The sequence below is a fragment of the Mirounga leonina genome, unplaced genomic scaffold, assembly GCF_011800145.1.
Source record: "Mirounga leonina isolate KUSES-001 unplaced genomic scaffold, KU_Mleo_1.0 Mir_115, whole genome shotgun sequence".
NCBI lineage: Eukaryota > Metazoa > Chordata > Mammalia > Carnivora > Phocidae > Mirounga > Mirounga leonina.
In genome coordinates, this window is record NW_023270268.1 from 8,103,010 (window position 1) to 8,122,624 (window position 19,615).

A 19,615-nucleotide genomic window follows, 5' to 3' on the forward strand; every position below is an offset into this window, starting at 1 on the left:
CCTGCTCGGCAGGGAGTCTGCTTCTCCCTCTGACCCTCCCCCCTCTCGTGTATGCACTCTCTCTCTCTCATTCTCTCTCTCGCAAATAAATAAATAAAATCTTAAAAAAAAAATGTTATCCTAGGGGCGCCTGGGTGGCTCAGTTGGTTAAGCGACTGCCTTCGGCTCAGGTCATGATCCTGGAGTCCCGGGATCGAGTCCCGCATCAGGCTCCCTGCTCGGCAGGGAGTCTGCTTCTCCCTCTGACCCTCCTCCCTCTCATGCTCTCTGTCTCTCATTCTCTCTCTCTCAAATAAATAAATAAAATCTTTAAAAAAAAAAAGAGCTCCATTTAAATACATTATTATTTGTAAACAGATGTCTGTTTACAATATATAGATATATATTGGTATATTACTACACAAATATATAAATATATTAATTTGCATAGTTAATATCTAATTAAATATATTCATCATAGTCTAAATAATTATAGTAAACTTGATTACAAACAAAGTATGTATATAGTTCTTAAATGAAAAGATAAATAATGTAAAAAGTAATTTATCTTTAAGACAGATATAAAGCTCAGAGGACACTTGCAAATAATGGGAAATGGGGCCCGAGGTGGGAGGAAGTACAAGTTGCTTATTTTCCTACTTTAGTTGGGAGAAAATAGAAACTTCTTGATTTCTTTTTTTTTTAAGATTTTATTTATTTATTTATTTGAGAGAGAGAGACAGAGCGCGCATGCACAGGTACACAAGCGGAGGGGAAGGTGGGGAGGTTGCAGAGGGAGAGGGAGAAGGAGAAGTGGACTCCCTATTGAGCAGGGAGCCCAAAGCAGGCTCAATCCCAGGACCCCAAGACTGTGACCTAAACTGAAGGTAGACGCTTAACCAATTGAGCCACCCGGGTGCCCCAGAAACTTCTTGGTTTCTGAAGTTGTTACTTTGGTTTGGTGTTGAGATTATTGATTTTAATAACCAAGCTCCTGTTTAGTAATATCATAGGCTTTTATGAACTAAATGGTTGTCACTCTTCTGGAAAGTAAAATGACATAATGTATCAAAGGTCTAAAATACCTTCATAAATTTTGATTCAGAAATTCTATTTTTGAAATTTTCCTAAGGGAGTGATCAGATGTACACATGTGTACACAAGATACACACAATCAGATGTAGAGTAATTTGTATACAGTGCTGTTTCCAGTACCAGCATGTGTATGTGCAAGAGGTCATTCAAGTCCTATAAAATCAGGAGGGTACCAGTGTAAGTTATGGTTCTAGCCAGGATACTTCTGAGATCGAAGGGCGGTGCTGTTAGTAATTACACCAGGATGACAGGGATGGTGCCAGACACCAGTATGTACTACAAAGTACCATAGATATATATTACCTTTATAATCAGGGGAAAAAAAGAGTTACTGCAAAATCTACTAAATTCTAAGAAAAAAACAAAAGGGCAATGAACAAAAAGAGTGCAAGATTTGGGGGGCCCTCCAGCTTGCACAGGCTGACATGCTACCATTCTAGAGCAACGTGGAAGGCAGCTTGCTTGGCTGCCTCTCATGACTCACCTGGCCACAATCTGTGGTAAGACAACATAACTCTTTCATGGTTCTCTGCTATACACCTAAGGATCTCTTCATCCAGAGTGTTCTTCACTTTTAGGGCATCAGAACAATGTTGCAGTATCTTAACTACACAAGGAATCAAACATCCAATAAGAGAAAAGTTACCCACTAACAGGAGGCCATTCCTTCACATACATATCTGTTAATGCACCAAGAATGACTGCACTCAGAAAGAGGCTCTTACGGAGTTTTGTCCCAGGTCATATGGAGGCTTAGAAGGTCGTCTCATTTAGCCATGCTTACCTGAAGGAAATAGGATCAGGGAGGCTCTCAGAGAAGAAGGGATCTTGAGGTAGAGTCTTGAAGGAAGTCTTCAGATGCTAGGACTTCCAGAAATATTAGTGTAGCTGATGCATGAAATGTAAGCTGAGAGCCCAAAGAGAAGATTCCAGAAAGGGCAGATTAGGAGGTGCATGCATCCTTCTACTCCACCATCGCACACAATTAACTCTAAGGTTCCAAGCCTGGTACCTAACAAAATCATCTCTGCCTGTGTCAGGGGCGTAGGTATTCGCTGGGCCAAGAACCACTTGTAATTCATTAGATCTCCATGTTCACAGCCTCCTTGGGCATAGATGACAATACCAGACACACATTGCTCCAAGCCACCTTTGTCCTAACTCTGATGTGCCCAGGCTATGAAAATGTATTCCTGTTGCAGCTGCTTAGGAGACCAAGGAATAACTGCTCTTTTGCCGCCCTTGTCTGCTCAATGAGAAGGGGATTAGCAAGAGTCTTCTACAAATGGGAGGATTTTGAACTCTGCCCAGTGTGAGCAGACACAGTGGGGCTGACCTACAGAAGTGGTGTAAATAGCTATGGGTTGTTGAAGATCTCTGAGGGCATCGGTGTTTAGAAAACAATCTCGTTACGTTTGTTGGTGTCAAAGGAACTCAATGGCAACATTACTGAAAATGTTGAAATTATAGCTGATGTGCTGATCCAAGGCTGCTTTTTCTTCTCTGCCTTGAATTCACTTATTGCCAAAGCACTGAATGGGCAGAACTCAAGGGCATTACCATAAATCACTTTTACTATGTTTCCCACTGCCTCTTTAAAGTTTGCTCAGTGAGAGAACTCCTCCAGCCCTACATGAAAACTCACTCAGTAAATTGCTATGATCTCTCATAGATCATAAAAGAGCCTACAAACATTTAGAAATAAAACTAGAATCTCCACTCAGAAATTAAAATTCTGGTCGCATATAATAATCTAGATTCCAAACTTGATTTAAAGTTAAATCTTCCGGGCTTTCCTACTTAGGTCCTTCTGCAATCTTTCCCTTCTGCCACTCCTTCTGCCTACTAGCCTGGTTTCTGACCTACATTTGCTTTGCCCTGGCAAATTGTGTGAACAGCCTCATTACTAAGCAGCTGCCTTAACCTGTCAGGTAGCAGCCTGTTGTCTCGCCCTTTGCCTTCTCGGTCAGCCCTCAGTCCACTTTGTCTCACCAACTGTAGGTGATGGGTACTGCGCTGTCAAGAGTTTCACTGGCATCCCTTCTCTTGATCTGAGGTTAAGGGGATGCACCCTCCACCTTATACCCTTGCTCACAGGCTCCTTAAGAGCTCCCCACAAATCAGTCCAATCCAAAATAAGCTCCCAGAAACTGAATCCTTTTATACTCCCAATTTCAGTGAGGAGTTTAAGAGTCATGTAACTGGTTTTTACTTATTTCCTTTGAAAATTTTCATTTTGGCTTAACACCTCGTTACTCGAATGTAGTCCAAGGACCCTGGGGCACCGCCTGGGAGCTGATTAGAAACAGAGAAGCTCAGGGCCCCATCCCAGATCTACAAAATCAAGATCTGCATTTTAGCAAGATTTCCAGGTGATTTGTGTGCACATTAAATTTAGAGAAGTGCTGCTTTAGAAACTCTTTTCAATAGCTTTTTGGTGTCTCAGTCAAAAATTCCTGCTTAATATTCTGTTAACACATTTATGGTTCAACATCCTGATGTAGCTTTGTGGGTTCTATTTTCAGAAAGAATTCCAGTATCTGTCCTTTGCAAGTCCAGATCTCAAACCATCTAAAGAACTAAAGTAAATGTCTTTCCATTGAATTCAAATGTTCCTCTGTTACTTCCATTTCAACATAACCTAAACCAAAGTCATCATTTTCCCCCAAACTTAACACCTCTTCCTGACTCCTCTTACCTATAAACCCACCCATTCTTTGAGACCTGATAAAGGTCAATCTCCTCCAAGCCTTTTCTTGACCATTTCAGCCCACATTGATCACTCCCTAGTCTCAACTCGCACACCATATCATCCTTTAGCAGTTATTCTATCCTGGTATTTTTCATTTAAGTTATATTGCCTTGAATTAGTATTTAATTCTTTATCCATTCAATAATATTTATTGAGCACTTACTAATGTAACTACCCATGTTCTAGGAGCTGGGGATATAGTGAAAAACAAAACAGATGATTTTCTGCCCTCATGAAAAGCATATTCTTGAGTAAGAAAGAAATGAAAAACAGATAAACAGATAAATATCTAATCTATAATGATGACTATCAAATTGAGATCACCACCCAACCTCTCCTTTTAACTGTAGCTCAAGTAGTCAACACTCTGCTCAGTATCTTCACTTGACATGCATCTCTAATTTAACATTTCTCAATCAAAGTCTTGATTTTCACCCTAACACCCTCTTTCCCAGTGTCCTCCATCTCAATAAATGGCATCTGCATCCCATAGTCCTCTCTTTCTGTCCACCCACTTCTACTCCACCACCAAATCCTGGTAACTCTGCTTCTAAATATAACCAAAACATCACCATGTCTCCCCACCTCCTCTGCTGCAGCTCTGACCAATAGCTCCCTTGTGTTGTGATTGTAACCACCTGCCAGGTCTCGGTACAGTAGCTCAAGCAGTCCTTTTACAGGGTAAGTCTGAGCATCTCCTAGCTCAGACCCTCCGGTGGCTACCCACTGCACTGAGAATTAAATCCAGAGACCCCGAAGACTCTAAACTCCTTACAACTACTGATGTTACTCCCACCTCTTGCCCCATGCCTTTCCTTTTTTTTTTTTAATTTTATTATGTTATGTTAGTCACCATACAGTGCATCATTAGTTTTTTGTTTGTTTGTTTGTGTTTTTTTAACCTTTTTATTGTTATGTTAATCACCATACATTACATCATTAGTTTTTGATGTAGTGTTCCATGATTCATTGTTTGTGTATAACACCCAATGCTCCATGCAATACATGCCCTCCTTAATACCCATCACCGGGCTAACCCATCTCCCCACCCCCTTCCCCTCTGAAACCCTCAGTTTGTTTCTTGGAGTCCACAGTCTCTCATGGTTCGTCTCCCCCTCCAATTTTCCCCCCCTTCAGTTTTCCCTTCCTTCCCCTAAGGTCCTCCATGCTATTCCTTAAGTTTCACATATGAGTGAAACCATATGATAATTATCTTTCTCTGCTTGACTAATTTCACTCAGCATAATCCCCCCCAGTTCCATCCATGTCAATGCAAATGGTGGGTATTCATCCTTTCTGATGGTTGAGTAATATTCCATTGTATATATGGACCACATCTTCTTTATCCATTCATCTGTTGAAGGGCATCTCGGCTCTTTCCACAGTTTGGCTCTTGTGGACATTGCTGCTATGAACACTGGGGTGCATGTGCCCCTTCTTTTCACTACATCTGTGTCTTTGGGGTAAATGCAATTGCTGGGTCATAGGGTAACTCTATTTTTACCTTTTTGAGGAACCTCCATACTGCTTTCCAAAGTGGCTGTACCAACTTGCATTCCCACCAACAGTGTAAGAGGATTCGCCTTTCTCCACATCCTCACCAACATTTGTTATTTCTTGCCTTGTCAGTTTTTGCCAATCTAACTGGAATAAGGTGGTATCTCAGTGTGGTTTTGATTTGAATTTCCCTGATGGCTAATGATGTTGAGCACTTTTTCATGTGTTTGTTGGCCATTTGTATGTCTTCTTTGGAGAAGTGTCTGTTCATGTCTTCTGCCCATTTTTTGACTTGACTACTTGTTGTTGCCTATCCTATTCTAGCCACTCTGGCTCACTTGATGTTCTCTGAACTACATAGCAGGGTCCCTTCCCAGCGCTTTTACAATTGCTTGCACCACTCCTCCCCCAGACACAGAGGAGGCTGGCCTTCTCACTGCCTTCAGATCTCTACTCAAATCTCACTTACTCCAAGGGGTCTTTCCTGATTCCTTTCCCCAACAAGGCACTCCCTCACATTTTCTTTTCTTCATGACATTTACCCATAGTCCCCCCTCCTCCCACAACACAGAAATGTACATTCATTCATTCATCTATTTGTTTGCTGTCTTCTCACTAAAATGTAATTACCCTAAAATGTAACTTCCACCAATAGCAAGAAATTTGTTGTTGTTTTAAACTATTTCATGCTGAGCCCCTAGACCAGTGTGTAGAGAGTAGATATTCAGTGAATATGTGTTGAGTAACTGAACAGTATTTGAAGTACCTAAGTTTGCAAATTATTGACTTTGTTTAATGACAACCCAAATGGCCCCTATAATTATGTCACTGTCACTAACTTATGTTTTAAAATGCTACCTTAGGTAGGATTACAGCTGGGTATTGGCCCTCACCTATTCCAGCAGGACAGTGTCATGCACATGAATATTGCCCATTGTATGTGTGGCAATAGAAGAAAAATTTGAGAACAGTTGCTCTAAAACCCAATTTCCAGCCTCATTATGCAGATATTTGTTTTCTGGAGGTATTAAGTGACAAGGCAGGGAGCATGGCCTCAGGAAGCTGTCCACTGACCTTCTCTGAGGAGCTGGGAAGATGTTACCTCCCACAGGCAGTGAGGAATGCACCCTGCTAGCACCATGCCAGCAGCAGAGCAAAGATGGACATCTGTTGGATGGCGATGTCTTCTCTACGTGACTCCAACTGTGCACCCTGACTGCACTTTAGACCCAGACAGGAGCTTTTAAGAAATGGCGGTATACGGCCACCCCCTAGAGATTCTGATTTAACTGCTTTGGGTGAACCTAGGCATTGGCACTTCTTAAAAGCTCCCCTGGTGATTTTAATGTGCAGCCAGGGGGTCAGTGTCTGGTCTATAATCCTTGGGTGCTAGAGCTAGGGTAACACTGAAAAGAGGCACGTTCTGGGCAGAGCCAAGTACGAGGCTCTCAAGGTGAGACCTGGGAACTGCAGCTGGTGTCAGCCTCCTTGAAGAACTCCCAGTCCTGAGGAGGGCTTCACAGCTGCATGCTCATGTCCCAGTTAGAACACTGGCAACACTTAGGGGTTTGACACCTTTAGAGATGTGGAAAACTTAGGAAGATTCAAGAAAAAGGGCGCCTGGGTGGCTCAGTCGGTTACGCGTCTGCCTTCGGCTCAGGTCATGATCTCAGGGTTCTGGGATGGAGTCCCACATCGGGCTCCCTGCTCAGCAGGGAGTCTGCTTCTCCCTCTCTCTCTGCCCACCACTCCCCCTGCTCATGCTCGCTCTCTCTGCCTCTATCTCTCTCTCAAATAAATAAAATCTTTAAATAAATTAATTAATTAAAAAAAGAAAAGAGTGGATGGAAAGATTTGAGAATTTGGAATATAAAATATATGAGTCAAAAGTCAAATATTAGATTTATTTAGCCAAGAGAAGTAGAGTTGGTAGAAGAAGAATTTGTAGAAACAGAGTTAATTTTTCGATCATCTTTAAGTGTATACATGGATCTCACACGAAGAAAAACCTAGTATACAAAAATGTGTGAAATAAACACAGGAGAGGTTAATCATTTATACCTGTATTATATACACAAATACACACAGATTAATTATAGGCAGATATTTACATAGCGTTTCCAGGGGCTGGATGTCATGCTAAGCTCTATGTACAGCTGCGCATTCGCTCATTTAGCCCTTTTAACAACCCAATGAAATAGATACAAATATTATTCTTATTTTAGGAGGAGGAGTCTGAGGCACTCAAAGGTAAAGTAACTTACCTTTGTTGCCATATGGATCTGGAATTTAAATCTAAGTGGACTGGTTGCGGTGTCCATGCTCTAAACCATTATTTTGGGGGCACCTGGGTGGCTCAGTCGTTAAGCATCTGCCTTCTGCTCAGGTCATGATCCCGCATCGGGCTCCCTGCTCAGCGGGAAGCCTGCTTCTCCCTCTCCCACTCCCCCTGCTTGTGTTCCCTCTCTCGCTGTCTCTCTCTCTGTCAAAAAATAAATAAAATCTTAAAAAAAAATAAACCATTTTGTACTGTATGTATATATGTACATATATATGTTACATACACTGTGTGAGTCTATACATGTATGTATTCATCTATCTATATACATATGTATGCTATCTGTGAGTGTACCCCCCCCACACAGATGCATATATGTCTATAGGTAATGTCTTAACATATATACACATTTTTGCTTTACAAAAAGATGCAGGGGTAACTGGGTGATGGGTTTTGTTTTGTTTTTTTTTTTTAAAGATTTTATTTATTTATTTGACAGAGAGATAGAGAGAGAGAACAAGTAGGCAGAGAGAGAGGGAGAAGCAGGCTCCCTGCCGAGCAGGGAGCCCGATGCGGGGCTCGATCCCAGGACTCTGGGATCACGACCTGAGCCGAAGGCAGCCGCTTAACCAACTGAGCCACCCAGGCGCCCCATGGGTGATGGGTTTTAAGGAGGGCACGTATTGGGATGAGCACTGGATGTTATACACGACTAATAAATCATTGAACACTACAACAAAAACTTATGAGGTACTGTATGCTGGCTAACCGAACATAATAAAAAAGGTGCAGTTTCCTTTAAAGAGTAAGCATACTTATTTATTTATTAATATGTTATGTTAATCACCATACATTACATCATTAGTTTTTGATGTAGTGTTCCATGATTCATTGTTTGCATATAATACCCAGTGCTCCAAAGCATACTTATTTAAATAATATTGGGACTCACAAATAGGTAAGCAAGAATTTTTAAGAGAAAAACACTTCTGTTATCATGTGATAGCCCATTACAAATCCTTTGCAGTGAAAGTTTTTGAGACAGATTAACTGGAAGGCACAAGTAGTTCAATGGAAAGTCTTACACATTTGTTCTGAGTTATTTTAGCATGTGATGGATAAATTTGGTGAAAAATGTGTTCTTTGGGGATTTTCCTGAGGATCAAAAAACAAACATAAAGGCTGGCTTTTAAATATTAAGTCTCTGCAACTCAGTGGCTCAATGGCTCATTGTTTTCTAATTGGCTAATTGGCAGGAGGGGAGAGGGGTTGGTATTGGGGAGGGTGGCATGTTCTTGAGACTGTATGCACAACAAGGGGACCATTGAAAATTTGGAGTTTGGGTTTGTTTTGCTTTACCTGCTGTTATTTTAATAAATTAGGCAAGGTGCTTATTAAAGGATTGCCCAGTGAAGTAGTTGAAATATCATTTTTACAAATATCATCTAACATTTTCTTGGAAATGGGTCTGGGTTTAATTCAATAATCTTTTAAATGACAAATATGCACATGGTTATAAAAATTAAAATATTCTTTTATTTCCTATTGATTTACTTAAGAGAAAATTTAGAAACCTTCCTATGTTGGATTGAAATTCTTTAATTACTTAAATATTTATAATTTGATAATTATAATGCAAACTTAATTGAAAGGTCAATTCAAAATGAACTCACAACGTAAACATTTGGTCAATTTAATTAAACAGTATTGAGTTTAACAAGTTTGTAACAATAATGAACAAACATAAATTGAGGAAGAGAAGTGAAAGTCTCAGAAGGCTGAGAATGATGAATAAGTAGGGAGGATGATACCAGTCACACTGGCCCTTGTTTCATTGTCCTGAAGTTGTAGAGAATTAATGAAATATTTGAGTAGCAAAGATAAGAGACAAAGATGCTTTATGGAATACTGGTGATGAAAGTCTTCTTGTGAAAGGGCAGCCGCTCAACTTGGTTGACGCCTATTAAAGACTAAATTAGCCTATTTTTGAAACACAGAAGCCCAGCAGAGCCGTTCCTTCCCTAGGCTCATATTCTCCTTTGTCTAGTGGGATGTATGTTGTGAATGTAAATGAACTTTTCAGACTCAGTTATGAAGTGACTCGTGGAGCATCAGCAAGCATTTCTGTCCTCTCTGTCAGCTGGATTTCCTTGGGGGACTGTCTGCCTCATCCCCTGCCCTGCCCTATCCAGTCTCCCCTGTGATTAGAGGTCTCTGGGGACAGGGAGTGTTTTCCCCCCTGCAGCTTGCACCCTGCCTATTCTTAGCTAAGGTTTCTGCTTTAAACCCTTCTCTGTTTCCGCACCCTGGTCGTGCGTGGAGCTACAACTTTAGGACCCCCACTTCTATCTTTCTTGAAAAAGACCAAAAGCAGGTGCAGCTCCACTGCCCATCCCACATTTCTCCCCCTGGCACTGCTCAGATCTTGTCAACAGAGGCAACCCTCCACATAAGAGGTACCATTAGATCATATCAGCCCCAGGAGAGAAAAATCGGTCAGCACTGGAGGAATGGATGGTAAAATTCTCAAAGGCACAGAACTTGTCTTATTCATCTTCACATTTCCAGAGCTACCAACAACGCCCAGCAGTCACTTCAATAATTTTGGTTGCACTGAACTTGGACTCCTTTTCTTCCCCCTCCCAACCTCACCTTCAGGATCAGTGGCCCCATTGTGGATTTCTTATGAAATTACCAAAAAATATTTTATTTATAATGCCCAGCATGTGATTTGTTCCAGATTAACAAAATTTCCAAAATTCAGATGCCTTAACTAAAAAAAATTTTTAAGAGATGAGCTATGATATATAAATTTGGGATATAAGGCATGATAATAAAGAAATGAGTTTTAAAACTGTATTAGTAAAAAACTGGTGATTACTAAAATGTCCTTTAATAGTTGAATGGATAGGGGTGCCTGGGTGACTCAGTCAGTTAAGCATCCATCTGCAGGGCATATTTGGCAATGTCTGGAGACATATTTTGGGTTATCACACTGGGGATGTGCGTTGCTACTGGCAGGTAGTGGGTAGAGGCCAAGGATGTTGCTCAACATCCTAAAATGTACAGGGTAGCCCCCACAGCAAAGAATTGTTCAGCCCAAAACATCAATAGTGCTGGGGTTGAGAAGCCCTATCTTAGAGGAGTAGCGGCTGAAAGCATGCACAGGAAAGCTTCTGGAGTCTGGCAATATTCTGTTTCTTAACCCTCTGAGCCACCCAGGTGCCTCAAGGTAATATTCTGTTTCTTATCTGTTTGCTGATTACACAAATGTGCTAAATGGGAAAATTCATCAAGCTATACACATTTGGTATGTGTACTTCTCTATATGTACACTATCTTCAAACAAAATGTTTTAAAAATGTTAAAAAGCCACCTATGTTTTCAGTTAATGCCAAAACCCACATAATTGTTTTTTTAATTTAATTTAATTTAATTATGTTATGTTAGTCACTATACAATACATTATTAGCTTTTAATTGAAAGGCTTTTGTATCTAAGAAAAAAAATAAAAAATAAAATCATGCTATGAAACATAGAAAAAAAAGCCACCTATGCTTTGGAAAACTTTGTTTAATAAAAATATATCCTAAGACTCAATTAAAGAATATATTAAGTAGATATCAGCTTACATTAACCAAAATCATCTAGACTTTGTAGAAAACAGGAAAAAAAGTAACGTGTTATAGAAAACCCTAAATGTTTAATGGTAAGACAATTTAAATCTTTCACTCATCAAAATCTTGCAGTGAATATCAGGATTTAGGATGCACTTTAAAATGGCAATGACAACTTCATAAAAAAGACTCATGCACTAATAAAAAATGCATGAATATTTTATTTACCAGAAAATCTTGCTTGATCTATAGATAGGAATCCGGCCAAGCCACTTAGAATCAGAATTTGTTGTGTCAGCATCTGCAGAAACCAAAGCAGAAAATCACTACTTTAAAATGCCTCAGTGTTTTGCATAGTCTCTTGTTGGGGCCTCTTTTCAGTCTGCACATCCACAGCATCCCTTGCTCTGGGATTGTTGGTTCACAAACACTGCATGCACGGAGGCCAGGCAGAGATTGAAGAACGGGGTAGGCCACTCCAGATTGGCAGGTGGCAGGTTTAACAAGCAAGGGAACTTACTTACCAGGCTTGTCTTGGGTAGCCATGAGACTAGTAGACCCATACCCACTGCTGAAATCTTAAAATTTTATATAGCAGCGTGTATGAGGTTCAGTCATATATAGAGACCTTCCAGAGGGTCTCAACACCACCTCACTATTTTGTCTGTGTCCTTGAAAATGGCTCCAATTGTGGGAAAGGTAGGCAGAAGGTACATTCCAAGGACGGGGAGGGGGCGAAGAGCCTCCAATTGCCCACTTGTAGCTTGTGGATCAACCAGCGATCACATCCTCTTGATGACCTTCCCCAACAGTGATGAGGTCCTTTGGCCCATGAAATTTACAAGATTTTCACTGCATGCATTGTTTTTAACAGAGTATTCTGAATGGAAAAGTCTATCGTGCTCATCCTGTCCATGCCTCCCATTTGTATGTTGGGTGTGTTGAAGGCATGTAACTTGTTTTTTTAGTTCACAGGCCTCCAACCAAGCCTCATGTGGAAGGATGTAGGTCCCCAAATCATGGACTCCAGTACAGATGGAAAAAGGTCTTGGGAGGAGTTAAGTGTATTTTTGCATATAGAAGAAATGTGAATAATTTTGGCCAGAAGATGGGCTATGAAAGATTACCTACAAAAATGGCCATAGTTACTTTCTTCCCTCTATCTACACTCCATGCACTGTGACTTTGCAGTTCTTACTTATGGAGAGGGAGTCCATTTCACCACTGCTTTAAATCTGGACTGGACTCAAGGCTTGTTTTGATTAATAGAGTATAGGGAAAGTGAGGCCATCCCAGTTTGGAGCCTAATGTTCACGAGGTCTTGCACACTTCTGCTCACTTAGAGCCATGCCTGTGCCATGTGAGTAAGCCTAGGCTGGTCCTCTAGATAATTAGAGACTACATGGAGTAGAGGAAAACCATCCCAGGTGAGACCATCCTAGATCAGCTGGGCCCAGCTAATCTAGGGGATGCTCACAGATACATGAGTTAAGTCTAGCCAAGACCAGAAAATTAACTGAGCTGAGCCCAGTTCATATTGGCAACCCACAAAATCATGAACCAAATAATTTAGAGTGATTTCTTATGCACCTTTGTTCTCATAAAGATGACTATAAGCAGCTCTGGCATTTATTCTATTCATGTCAAGTCCATTTATTTTATTAATAGACCCTCTTTCTCAATAGTAAGTCCCTGAATGGAGTATCATTGACCTAGCTCAAGTAACCTAGCAAAGTGGCCAGGGAGTTGGATGCTTGGTGGCCATACCTAGGTCCTTCTCAGAAACTGGGGTGATGGGATAGACTGTGGAAGAGTGATGATCCCCAAAAGACAAAAATCAGAGCTGTCCAATGCACAGGATGCACTGTATTTCATTGTCTCTAATGTTAGAATTCAGTTGCTATGATGTTCCCAACTGGTTGGTTATTCATTACTCTGTAGATTCTGTCATTACCACAATCACCAGAGCAATTCATTCATTAGTTTTTCTATTTGCATGATTCGAAACATGGAAGATCACTAGGGGAAAAAAGTCATTTCAAAACAAGTTTCGTATTTTGGATGCTTTAGTGTTGGGATTTCTGGATAACTTATTTTCTACCATATTTTATCCTTGAAGCATACCAGAGCTCTTTTCTCCTGAAAGTGAAGGAAGTTGTTGGCCAGTTTTACACTGTCATGTGTTATGGAATGACACATATCATAGCAAATACTCCCATTTTTATGCAAAGTAGGAAAAAAAAAGGAAAGTAGAATTAGAAGAAAAAATGAAGAAAGATGTTAATGCTTGAATAATAAGTATAGAGAATTGACAGATAATGGACAAAAGAGTACTATTTCCTTTAATCTTACTTAATAAGCTTTGTCTTCTAGCTTTTTGATTTTCTCTGACTCACTGTAGATGTGCTTGACTTGAATTTATTTACCCTCAAAAATAATGAAGACTAAGAGGTGGACATGGTGTATGAGTGGGAAAGCCAGTGGAAAGAATTGACAGGGCTTAATAACCCTCCAGGAGATGAAGAGTGTGTGGGCTCCTTCTGTTGAAACACCAGTTTTGTGATGGGTAATTCACCAAATCATCCTGGTGAGTAAATCACTCAGGAATCAAGAAATGAATTATAATACATCCATAGGATGGAATAATCTGCAGCTGTCGAATAGTGACAGGGTGAGTGTACACAACATTTTGCCAAGTGAAAAATATATCTAGCAGTGTATTATATCATCATTTTCATAATATATGTATTATAAATATAACAAAATATTACCAGCGGGGTCTCCAAAGACAGATTATTTGAGCGCAAATTCCCTTTAATGTTTCTTTATGTTTTATAGGCTCCCACTGTTAGAATGTATTACTTTTATAATTATAAAATATAAAAATAAAAATGTAAAGTGCATCAGTTAACCTATTGATAGTCATGCTGATAAAATATTTGCAACCAGAAAAAACTGATTGCCTAGCTCCTCAAGACATGTCCCTCTTGTATGAATTTTGAAATCTGTATTGTAGTTTGATGAGGATATTCTTTTGAGGGATGCCAGGTCTAGGCTAAACTAAATAATTCTGATATTTACAGAGTACACACTCTATGTCAGATCCTGTTCTAAGTATTTTATAAGCTTTCATTCATGGGCTACTCACAATATCCTATGAGGTATTTACTACTGTTATCATTTTACACATGAGACAATTGAAGCATGGAGATTTTAAGTTAAGATATGGTGGAGTCAGACTCCTGGGTTCTTGCTCTTGACAACTATTCTACAGTTCTCTCCTGCCTTGTGAGGCAGGCCATTCCAGGTATCACTCATCTGAAAAGGAAAGACTTCTTAGAGAAGAAAGAACTGTGAACACAGAGCTGAAGTAACCACAAGGTCTTAACTTTTTTCTCTTTGTCTATTCATGGAGGAACTCACCTTGAGTTTTCAGGACAGCATCTACCATATAGAAGCTGAAGGGAGATGTGGGAAAGAAGAGACTCCAGCACAACCTTTGCTTTAACAGGGGTCCCCTTTTTAAGGGCTAGAATACAATTCAGGTAACCAAACTGATATCTCAGGATATGCTACCCATAAGATATTGGTTGTGTACTAACATAAAATATTCTGTACTTTCATAAGCTTGGGAATCACTGCATTAGGAAAAGTTAGAGGTCTGTTGCATGACTTCTCAGAGCCTTTGTTATGCTCATGTACATTTTAGTATCTATGAGGTAGATATAGTGTGCACCATTCCCCGTTTTTGTTGAACCACAAACATCTTTTCATGAAGCATCTTCTATTAGCCCCCCAAATTAGTGTTCTGTGGAACAAAATTGGAGAAACACTAGTCTCAAATAATGGTACTCTTGATATTATTTCCATTTTCCCTTAGTTTTAAGTGATTTTTAAAAAATATCTAAACCTTATCTCAAGTGTCCTCTGGAGACATAAGAAAAGGATTTATATCCCTGTTTGGATATGTTTCTTAGAAGAAGAGTAGAGATCTACTGAGGTCAACATGGTGGAAGTAGTCATGAGCTCCTAGGGGAAATAAATCTTGGTGGTGGAATAGGAACAGTGTTTAAAAGTTCACCCAGTCCACCATGAGCTCTCTCCCCATGTACAGTAAACTTTGGGAGGTTTATTGTTAATGAAGCAGTGTTTCCTTCTAGTAATGTTAATGGAGCTTGGTCTGTTGAATTTTAGAACTTCCTATATGATACACATGGTTACCAGATAAGCATATGGAAGAGCTCATCATCAATGGCTTGACTCAAAAGACAAGATGGCCATGGCGTGGGAATGATGCTACATTCTCATTTTTCATATGATGAAGAAATGAGATACTTTATATAACTCAACAGTCAGTGCAGAAAGCCCTTTCCAGAATTTGGCTCCTGCACATGCTCATCTTTGAAAATACTGTAGAGTATATATTAGGTTGAGTTGTAAGGTCATAAATGGAAAGAAGTTTAACATTCCTGCTAGGAAGAGACTGCCAGGTAAATTACTAGAAGCATTACTGTGCTTGCTAACATAAGCAGCTGATAAATATTCCAAAACATTTTTGTGAATGCCTAAGAATTGCAATTATGCCTTATTTTCAAAATGGTGGACAGGGAACAAGAATAATGAAGGAAACCCATAGAAAATCACTAAGATAAACTGTTAGATCACCTTTGACTTACAATCCGTTTCATTCAGTTAGTAAGACATTCTAAATTATCCAGCCAAACAGCTAACCTGCTTCCTGAATGAGCCCAGCAAGATCAGCCAGCCCAGTCCCAAAGACCCACCTAGACAACCCATAGAACGATGACCTAGTAAGTGCTTATTATTTTAAGTTGCAAAGTTTTGAGGTGGTTTGTTACACAGCAAAACCTAACTGATGCGGTGTTCTTGGCATGGTGAGGATCTGGAGTCTTTCCCTTGATGACCTGACCCCACTTTGCCTCTTAATGTCTTGACAGAACCTCTGAATTTCAGCCAAATCCCCCATCAGGTCCCTGGCCTTGGCAAACTACCTCATATTCCCTGTGTGGGAATGATATGAGGTACTGCCTACCCCCTCCCAACACTGACCCCTGCAGGCTTGCCGACCCTCAACAATCAGTACCTTCTACATTCTTTCACAGGGAGTATGGAGGCATTTGTGGATTTCTTCTATGCTATGTAACAGTCAAGGGGCTCTTGGGGTTCCATCTCCTACTTCTTTCTCACCTTAAATCTGACATGGTTCCACTCCTATTTGGCAGCAGCTGCTCTGTGTTGCCAGATGGCAGCCATGTGGTGCTGTCTCCTTCCAGAGTTCCTAATGAGCTGTGGAAATAAATGAAGACCATGAATATAAGAAAGCCACCATTGCTTGTGTTTGGTAGACTCAAAAGCAGGCAGGAGAGTAGGAAAACTTTATAACAAAAGAAAAAAGGAAGGTGTTAGGTATGATCTGATTGGACGTTGTTGGTATAGGAACTCTGGATCAGTAACTAGAGGTGGGGCATCTTATGGGATTAGTTTGGCAAGCATATTTGGCTTTCTCCATTTGATCCTGACTTGGAAGCTGAGGCAAAAAAATTAAAAAGTTGGCAATTATTAACAATTGCTAATTGTTCTGGGCCAATTGCTACAGTTCACTTTCTGAACTGGTTGCTGTAGAGGTTGTGAGTCAGCATTCTATTGTCATATATAGGCTGGCCATTTTCCTTTGTGTATTCAATCCCTCAGTCTCACTTTTGGTCATTCTCTCACTCTTGCAAGTGGCAGGTTGACCAATTCAGAGAAGGCTACAGATCCATATCTTCACTGTGGGGATGGTTCAGTTGTCTCCATGGTCAACTGTGTTGCAAGATCATCTTGAGCTTTTTGTTGTCACATTTTCACAGTGATTATCTGTCAAAAGAGCAGCTATGTAGTAAGATTTACAGTTCTGGATAGAATGCCAGAGACCAAATCATGACCACTGACAAAAACAAGAATAATTAATAGTACCTATAAGACACAAGAACTAGGAACCCCAATTGCCCAACTCAGGCCAAGTAAACAAATTTCATGGGCCATGAAGATCAACCTTAAAAAACCAAGTAGTTTTTTTCCTTAAGTCAGTGTGTTGCCTGTTATATTTTGCCTGTTTCATTAATCTAAGTACAGCAAGAAGTATTAGCAATGGCACAAAAACCACCATGAATAGCCAGCAAAAAATCTAGAGCAATACAATTGTCCATCATTACCTGTGCCAATGAGTAAAGATTGGTCTGATCTTCCACCACCCTTGTTTGGGGACTTGTATCTCAGATGGAATTTGCCAAGTTTGTGATTTCTAGAATTAGGGTCTCAGTATACAGATAAGTCTTAGCATACTATTGGTAAAGTGCATGAAGTTATTATGAGTCTGAGGCAAACAAGACCAGGCATTCTGGCTGCAAAAAAAGTAGTATCCGGTAGGGGGCATATGGAGACACAGGAGAAAAGGAGTTGCTTATGGTGGAAGATCAGAAGAAAGGTCTTCGATTAGCCCAGTTACAGTTTGATCTCTATTAACCTCTTCCAGGTGGCAAGTAATTGGCCCATCAGCCCCACGAAGGTTGTTGAATTCAAATGTCTTGCAATAATTGGTTTTCTGTGACAGAAGGGCACTACCATATTCATGTGTTGATTTATTTAAGACCATTTGTTTATTTAGATGCAAATGCCATCAACTGCCATTCCTTGTGATCTTGCTTATTAAGACTGAAATTCTCTAGAGGTTTTTATCATGATGATCTGGTGGTGGATGGCATATACCACAATTGGTAAAACTCAGGGCAGTGGCTACTGTTTGGGATAATCTAAGAATGGCACTAGAATAGGTATGTTCTGAACTAACAGTTATAATAAAGAGGAAGGAAAAGAGGAAAAGTGCCATTATGGGTGGACAATAACCAAAGGTCTGTAGAAAATGAGAATGGTTATGAGCAAGCAGATGAATAACAAAATAGGAATTAGCCAGTAGTCTAGTCCCATGTCTTAGGCAGTGACTATCTACTATCCTAAGTCATCTGCATATTCCACAGACCCGGCTCAGCTACTTACTTTCAAAAGTCAGCTGCTACTAGTGGATCTCTGAGAACTTGAAATTTGAGGTCCCTTATAGGAGTAGCCTGCCAACCATGTGGAATTCCGAATTGCTTCTTTAATTGTGAAACATGACTCCCTGGAGTTTCACTACTGTATTTGTTGCTAACAAATGATACATGATAAGGTCCATTCCAGTGAAGTTCAAGAGTAGTTTTTTCTCTGACATATCTTCTAATAGATGAAATTTTCTGTTTTAAGAACATCAGGAGGCTGAGGCTGTTTAGGAAGATGTTGTGGGAAGGCAGCCTTAACCTGGTGATGATGGGGTTGAGCACATGAGTCTCTTGCAATATTTTGCCAACTCTGCAAGAAGCAGGGCAGAATATCAGAGGTGAAATTCCTAAATGTGTGGGTCTTGCAGTTACCAAATGTTAAGGGGATAACTGTTGTGTCCCTAAGGGAGTGGACTGTATGGCCATAATCTCCTACAGTTTCATCTTTTCTTTGTGTGCACGATTGAATTATGGTCTAATAAAATTTTGTTGGAAATGTTTTGGGTATGGCTTTTAGTAGACTTTGCCCTAACTTTGGGGCCCTTCTCAACCCTCAGGTTTATTATAAAAGAGGGACTCTGCAGATCCCTTTCTATGTTCGTCCAATCAGTTTTTGCCACCCAGGATTTAGCATCTGAGGTTTTGACCGACATGTGTACGAGTTGATATACATGTTGGGACATATGCACCTAAAAGAAGGCTATATTCTATGAATAGCAGCTGGCCTTCTCTGGGTTAGGGAAATTCTGAATTATAACTGTGAATTCAGTTCAGATCCAAGGCACACTTGACTCATGGGAGGGATGGATTTTTAGAAGCAACCAGAATTTGGGATTCTTAGGAAAGTCAGTAGGAAAAGATAGGGGATCTGGACAAGGGAAAGAAGAGAGAGAAATTATCAGAAGTGTGGAAGGAGAGAGATCAGAAGGATAAGAAGAATGAAGGAGAGCTAGATTTAAAGAGGTAACAGGAGGACATGGAGGGAGAATTTACTCAGGAAATGAGTCTAGTTTGTCATTGCTTAAGATTGTCAGGTTGCTCATTAGATTTGGCTGAAGAGTATTCTAGTGAAGGAATTTTTTCAATCAGAATTTCGTTTGGAGGCCTCTGCATATCAATACAAATGCTGCCTATTAAATCTGAGAAATTTTAGATCCTTTCTTTTCCAAGGCATCTCTCAGACGAACAATTTTATTCAAACCAAATGTTCCCAGAGTGGTTACTGAAGCTCCAAATCATCACTGGTGAAGATGTGCCATTTAGAGCAACATATGAGAGAATTAGGATTATAAGAAGAGTTCAC

General features: G+C 40.1%; 1 long non-coding RNA gene across 1 annotated transcript in view; it reads right to left on the bottom strand.

The window, feature by feature from the left end:
* The window catches only part of LOC118002157, a 55,290-nt gene that overhangs the window by 29,558 nt on the left and 6,117 nt on the right, over positions 1–19,615 (bottom strand). The window contains exons 2-3 of the long non-coding RNA XR_004676968.1: positions 16,427–16,525; positions 11,447–11,519 (exon numbers count right to left, since the gene is read on the bottom strand). This is a non-coding gene — a long non-coding RNA (uncharacterized LOC118002157). The remainder of the gene's footprint in view (positions 1–11,446; positions 11,520–16,426; positions 16,526–19,615) is intronic.